Genomic DNA, 6,590 nt, shown 5'->3' with positions numbered 1-6,590 from the left:
GCAGTTTTGTGAAACCAGCCACCGCTGGCTTCACTTTGACCTTCCTCTGTGTACACCCTTCTTTCAGCTCCCCTGCCACAGACATACAATTATTAAGTATTATTATTTCTTGGTAATAACTATAATTACTACAAGGACTGCCAGAGATGAAAAAGGAGAAATCGAATTATCAGATGGACTGGTGTCAGAACTGGACAGTCTGTTTGTATCTCAAAAGGCCTGAATCCCTTCTCCTTCGTCCCCAGCCTTCACACGGGGCGCACAGGCTGAGGGCGGAGACCCCAAAGCGGGAGATGGGACCACGGCAGGGCAGGGGACTGGTCCAGCGTTCGGGAACCGAGATTCCAAAACCTCCCGCGCTCCTAGAGAGGACCCGGAAGCGCGGCGCAGTCCCGGAAGACGAGGTGCTGACACACTTCCGGCCTTTGTGACTCATTGTGTCTGTGTCGAGGCGTCAAGAGGGCCTAGTTCCGTGCGCGGCGCCCTTCGGCCGGCCTGAGCCCCAGAGTCAGCTCCCCTTGCTCGCCCAGCGCCCCTAGGCCGCTCCCGGGGCTCACGGTGAGAGGTGGGGCCGGCCTCTGGGGGGGAGGGCGGGGCCGCAGGGGTGTGTGCGTGGGGGTGGGATCTGCATCTGAGGCCCCGGGGTCCCCTCCGGGCGGCCGGGGCGCAGCATGAAGCGAGTCCGTGCCAGCGTCCCCGCCCCAGGCCAGGCCGTCCCCGCCTCCCCACCGCGGGCCCAGGCGGGGAGGGGGCGACGGTCCTTGACCGGGGGTCCTGGGAGGCCGTCTGCGGGCCCCTTCCGGGCCCCTCTCCTGCAGTGTCGTCATCGTCGCTTGACGTTTCTGAGAACCGGGTCGCGAGCGAACCGACCCCTGTCTGAATGTTCTGCTCTGCTTTCGTCGCCATTTGCTTTGATTCCAGTGAGAGAGGTTTTTTTTCGGGGTCCTTGCAGGACCTCGAGGTGAAAAATGCGGAAGGCTGAGAAATGGACACGTTTCAAGGTGCCGCATACGTGTTTCCAGATCACCTGCTTCTCCGCACCCCACCCCCACCCCCACCCCCGAGCGGTGATTAAAGAGATTTTGAAATCTAGTCAGAGTGGGTAAAGAAATGATTCGGGTCTAGTAGAGATTATATGTACATCCCACTCTCTTTCAGCTTTATGGACTATTTCGAAGTCTTTTGAAAACGAGCTGTCCGGTAGATGAGGTGGATTTTCCACTCCTGGGTAGTAGTTATTCTGCCTGACTTGGAAGGGGTGAGGAGTGAAAGGAATTTGTGGAAATTGCGCGGGGCCGTTAGGAGACTGATTAACTGAGTGACCTTGGATAAGATAAGACACTTCCGCCAACTCTCAGTTTTGTCATCAATCAAATTAACTAGGTTTTCCCCAAAGACCCTTCCAACTTTGAGATAATTTGATTTGGTCAATGTAATTGAAAAATTCAGCTACAGTTCAGCCTGACACTGACCCCCTGCCCTCCGTTTCCTGCAGTGGTACTCAATAAGATACTTTCATTATAGAGAGCAGCTGTTACATGGCCTGGGACCTAAGAAAGCATTTATTGTACAGACTACTGCTAGGCGGATTGGAGGTGGTCAGTAAATAGTTGTCGAATTGAATTGTGGAGGATTCATTGTAACCAGTCAACAAAGCCCTGTTACTGTATTTGCCAGCCACGTGTGGAGAAATAGCTTTATTACTTAGGGAACCATAATGATCATTTGCCCCAGAATGTTTCTCCAAGTTTGTATTGTCTCTGAATTACTATGCACGATGCTTGTTCATTATTTCAGGCAGTTTTCACCAATCTTAAAATACAAACAGGGAAGCTAGCTACTTAATATCATAGTCTTTTGCTGATTCCCTACTTGGTCTAAGCATTTAAATTTTTCCTAACTTTATATTGTATCTAAATACAGATGAGTGTTATGTTAAATGTTACCTTTTCATTCTGAGTATCAGTATTCTTTGGGTAGCTAGTTGTCTTTTAAAGGTAGCTTTTTCATGTTTTAAAGCATCTTAGAGCTCTGTTCAGAAATGGGTGGGAGGCAGTTTAAACTTTGAAGACTATGCCCTGGAAAAGATACTGGCCTGTTTAGAAAATAGCCTTTGGAATAAACTGAGCTTGTAACTCCAAGCCTTTTTTGTAAGAAAATCTTTCGTATTTACCTTCGGGGAGAACCAGGTACTGGGGGTAATCTTATCTAAATCGGATAGTGTGTCAGAATGGTTTTCGGCTCAAAGGGACCCCAGAGGTAGTTTTCTGCTCCTCTGTTCCCTCCCCCACCCCGCCCCAATTTGACAGATAAGGATACTGGATGTCAGAGAGGTTAAATAACTCACCCAGGGAGGGACTCACTCTTATTCATGGGAGACTAGAATTCAGGTGTTCCACCCTGTGCTACTTTCACTATTACAGGATTTCTCCTGTTGCTTAATCTTTTAAGCAGGCTGAAAATTGGAAAGTATAGTTACATCTCTTAAGTTTATTGAAAAAATTTAAAACACTTTTCTAGTGCCTACTAAATGCCAGAGACTGTTTGAAGTGCTTCATATATGTTAACTCCTGTAATCCTCACAGCAGCTCTGTGAGACAAATACTGTTTTTTAACCCAGAGGAGAAACATCTGTACTTAGAGTAACCTAAAATCAGCTGGTAAGTGGTGATGCAGTTTAGTGAAACCCTTCCACGCCTGTAATTTGAGGGCAACTTTGAATGCTGTATGAATGGGCCAAAAAGAGTAACATTCAGTCAAGTATTTTTTAAAAACTAGTGCTTGCAAAGAGGTCATACTAAGTGGTCTGAGAGGTACAAAGACACATACTCTTAACAATAGTCCAGTCGAAGAAGACGGCGTGAGATTACCAAGAAAGAACTTGAATAGCGAATGCTTGGTGGAGACCATTAGGGCATAGAGTTTAGAGAGAGGAGAAAAGATTGTGTGCGCAGATCCCCTGAAACCTAAAATAAAACCCAGCCCTTCCGCCGCTGTTGTGACTTTTCTCCTGCCCAAAGTAGGAGCAGAGAAATGTTGGGGGGGGTACCTGTCAAAATTGGGGGAAGAGGGACTGTGACTGTGCCCTCATCTCTGTCCCTTTAGGTCCCACTTCCTCCTCAGAATCCCTTCCTGTTGAGTCGCACTGACCCAAGGAACATCCTACTCTTCAAAACTGGCTAAGGTGTGGGCACAAATTAAGATTCCTTTCCTTAAATGCCTAAGATGGAACAGAATTTTCATAAATGAGATTTCTGACACCAGACTAGATGCCACACTAGCTCTGCTCAGTTGTCTCTTTCGAAGGTCCCACCTGGTTAGAGTTTAGATGATTCCCACTTGCATCTCCTGCTGTGTCTCCTTAGTCACGCAGCTCTCCAGTGAAAACAGTGGATGGCAGGTGAGGCCCATTCCTGAGTGGTCATCCTTCATAGGCCTTCCTCTTCGAAAGAATCCGTGTGTCCACAGAAGCCCTTCCTTACCCCACGCGTTGGGACAGAATGAGTTTGGTATGATGGTTGGAGCTTGAGCTGAGGGGTCCCACAGACCTAATTTCAAATCCTCGCTCTGCCATTCAATTGCTCTGTGACCTTGGGTATGTTATTTAACATCTGTAAACCTTAGTTTTGTCATTATACAATGAGACAACAATGGTACCTACCTCCTGAGGGTGTTGTGTGAAATGCCTGGTACATAGAAAGCACTCAGTTAACATTGGTTCTTCCTATAATGCCTACTAGAGAGAGGCCTCTTGAACAGATGAGGGGCAAGTTGCATTTTAGCTTAGCTCTGAAGGATAAGTAGGATTTGAAAAGTCAGAGAAGACTGGGAGGGAAATCCCAGGCATTATCATGGGAGAAAAGGATGGTGTTCAAAATGGAAGACATATTTAGGAAGTACTGAGTAGACTCATTTTGCTGGATGGAAAAGGTTCATGCAGGGGGGGGAGAGAAATTCATGGGAAATGAAGCTTGATGGGGAAACTGGGACCAGGTGCTGGGGAGTATTGACTACAAGGCTCTAGAGTTTTAGGAAGAAGATCTGAGAGCAAGGTGGGAGGTGAACTGCCGGGGGGTGAAGGCAGGGCACCAAAGAGAGGAAGCTGGCCTCCATGGAGCTAGACAGAAAAATAAGTATGAACAAAGAATTACTTCTCCCTGGTGCCTGGAGACTGAATGCATGTAAGAAGAGAGGAGTCAAGGAAGGTGAGATTCTGCGCCTGAGTGATGAGATGTTCCTGGGCTGTCTGATCACTAATTGCCACTAAAGGCAATAAGACGGCAGGGGGCGCTGTAATGGCTTGAGTTGTTCTTTTTTCTTTTCCTTTTCCTTTTTTTTTTTTTTTAATATTTATTTATTTATTTGGCTGAGCTGGGTCTTAGTTGCGGCATGTGGGATCTAGTTCCCTGACCAGGAATTGAACCCGGGCCCCCTGAATTGGCAGCGTGGAGTCTTAACCACTGGACCACCAGGGAAGCCGCTGAGTTGTTCTTATTTCTTCTGTGCCGTTCAACAGTCTCCCCAGTTCCCTAGAAGATAAGTAAACAAAAGTCCTTGTCCTTGAGGGGCTTAGCTGGGAGGTGGAGATAGGAACAGCAGCTCAAGTAATGATAATACAAGGAGAGTAGAAGTGCCTGATAGGAACAGAGAAAGTACCAAGGGTGTTCAAAGGAGGAAGATATCTTATTTAATTCAGAATGTCAGGAGACAGTGTACATCTTGAAGGGTGAGTGAAAATTTGGCCAGTAGAGGTGGATAAAGGTGGGAGATTGGTCCCAGCAAAGGGGTGAAGATGCAAAGTCACACCCTATGCTTGGGGAACATTAATGGGCCCAATAGGCTGAAACATAGGGGATCACTACTAAGGAAAGTAATGGGAGTGGAAAGGTCGAGTGGGGTGTGTTGTTTGAACACTAATCGGTAGATGTCAGGGATTCATTGACAGTAACTGAGGGGAAGGAGGGAATGCCTAGAAGCATACTTTGGCAATACTAAGTTGACCTTGGTATGTTGTTCGTATTAGAAAGGGGAGAAATGGACGCTAGAGAGAATGTATGGAGCTAAGGCCCTAGTCTTGGCAGGAGATGTGGAGCCTGGATTAGGGTGGTGGAAGACAGTTCTGGGAGGCATAGCTGGAAAAGATAGTCTTGCTTTTCACTTTTCAGAATGAAATAAAGAGAATAAGCCTTACAGGAATTATTCAGCCTCCAGCTGGGAGAAAGCTAGCCAAAGGAGTGATCTCTTGGACTCCCTACTCACTGCCTCTTCCTCTCTGGGTCCCAGCTCCAGGGGGGCTGTTTCCTGGAAGCTGCCTTGTAGCTGTCAGTCACTCCTCAGGGCTTCCCCAGCACTCAGGTTGTAACCTCCTTAGAACTGTTGGCACATCTGCTTTGTACTGTAATTATTTGTGTAAAAATAGGAATCGTGCTTCTCATCTTTTTATTCCCCTCAGTCTAGCAGGACACTTTGCATACTGTAGATTGCAGAAATGGTTAGGAAATCGAATACTCATAACTGTAAGGACTTTCCAGGTAAAGCTGCTCTGAAGTTAAAAAACAAAATATATTTCCTGCAGCAAGGTGGGTGGAGTGCAAAACAGGTCTGAAGGAGTGGATGGGAAGGGCTAGAAGATGGTTTGCAACAGGACTTTTACCAGTTTAAAATCATTGGAGAAATGACTTAATTCCCACATTGTTTTTACATTTATGTAGTAAGCCTTTTTGAATGTAATATTCTTTATTGTTATTATAGACTGCTATTTTAATAAGGATTTCTGGTTTTCATTAAGGACCAAAGTAAGAGAAAAAAAAACTAATCCTGTGATAAATCTCAGATTAAAATCATATTCTTTGCGATTAGAACAGTCATCTCCAAACTTTTCTGGTCACACGTTCCTGTCAGTAAAAACTTCAGAAAAATTATATACATGTACCAGTGTTTTGTATAATTAAAAAAATACATTAAGTTGTGCTATTCTAGAAAAAAATTTGTGCTTTCAACGTACATGATCCTTTTTCCATCAAAATTACTAATAAGTTTTCAGTGAGAGCCATGTAATTAAAAATACTTTGCTAGTTTAAAACTCTTGGCTTATCTCTTTGTTATAGAACAATTGGATGCTCTGTCTCTAAAAGTTGAATTTGATGCTTAATTTTGATGGCCGTAGAGGTGGAAAAAAAAAGATGCTTCACAAAGATTTGTCAGTTCAGATGGAAGCGACACATTGTTGCCTCTGCTTAGCAACTCATGATTGATCCTATCCACCAACCATGTTAAATTTTTGTTCTTGAAGTTCAGCTACTTTCTCACTTATCGGTTGACTTCTTAAGTTTGATTTAGTTCCACATTTGTTTTTACCTTCTGACCTGGCTGAGTTAAAAATTGCTGTGCAGGGCTTCCCTGGTGGCGCAGTGGTTGAGAGTCCGCCTGCTGATGCAGGGGACACGGGTTCGTGCCCCGGTCCGGGAAGAGCCCACATGCCACGGAGCGGCTGGGCCCGTGAGCCATGGCCGCTGAGCCTGCGCGTCTGGAGCCTGTGCTTCGCAACGGGAGAGGCCACAACAGTGAGAGGCCCGCGTACCGCAAAAAAT

The 6,590-nt window shown here is 46.0% G+C and overlaps 1 protein-coding gene across 2 annotated transcripts in view; it reads left to right on the top strand.

Annotated features, from left to right (window-relative positions):
• Positions 1-411: 411 nt before the first annotated feature.
• ZKSCAN1 (zinc finger with KRAB and SCAN domains 1) overlaps positions 412-6,590 on the top strand; it is a 38,779-nt gene continuing 32,600 nt past the window's right edge. The window contains exon 1 of one of the 2 annotated variants that reach the window (XM_029220672.1): positions 412-558. The gene's annotated coding sequence lies outside the window, so the exon portion shown is untranslated. Of the gene's footprint in view, positions 566-6,590 lie in introns of both variants that reach the window. The other variant, XM_029220669.1, reaches the window with a different exon arrangement.

The sequence above is a fragment of the Monodon monoceros genome, unplaced genomic scaffold, assembly GCF_005190385.1.
Source record: "Monodon monoceros isolate NGI ecotype Baffin Bay Population unplaced genomic scaffold, NGI_Narwhal_1 Super_Scaffold_13, whole genome shotgun sequence".
In the NCBI taxonomy this organism is placed as follows: Eukaryota; Metazoa; Chordata; class Mammalia; order Artiodactyla; family Monodontidae; genus Monodon; species Monodon monoceros.
The sequence above is the reverse complement of the archived record's forward strand: the minus strand, read 5'-3'. Positions and strand labels throughout refer to the sequence as shown.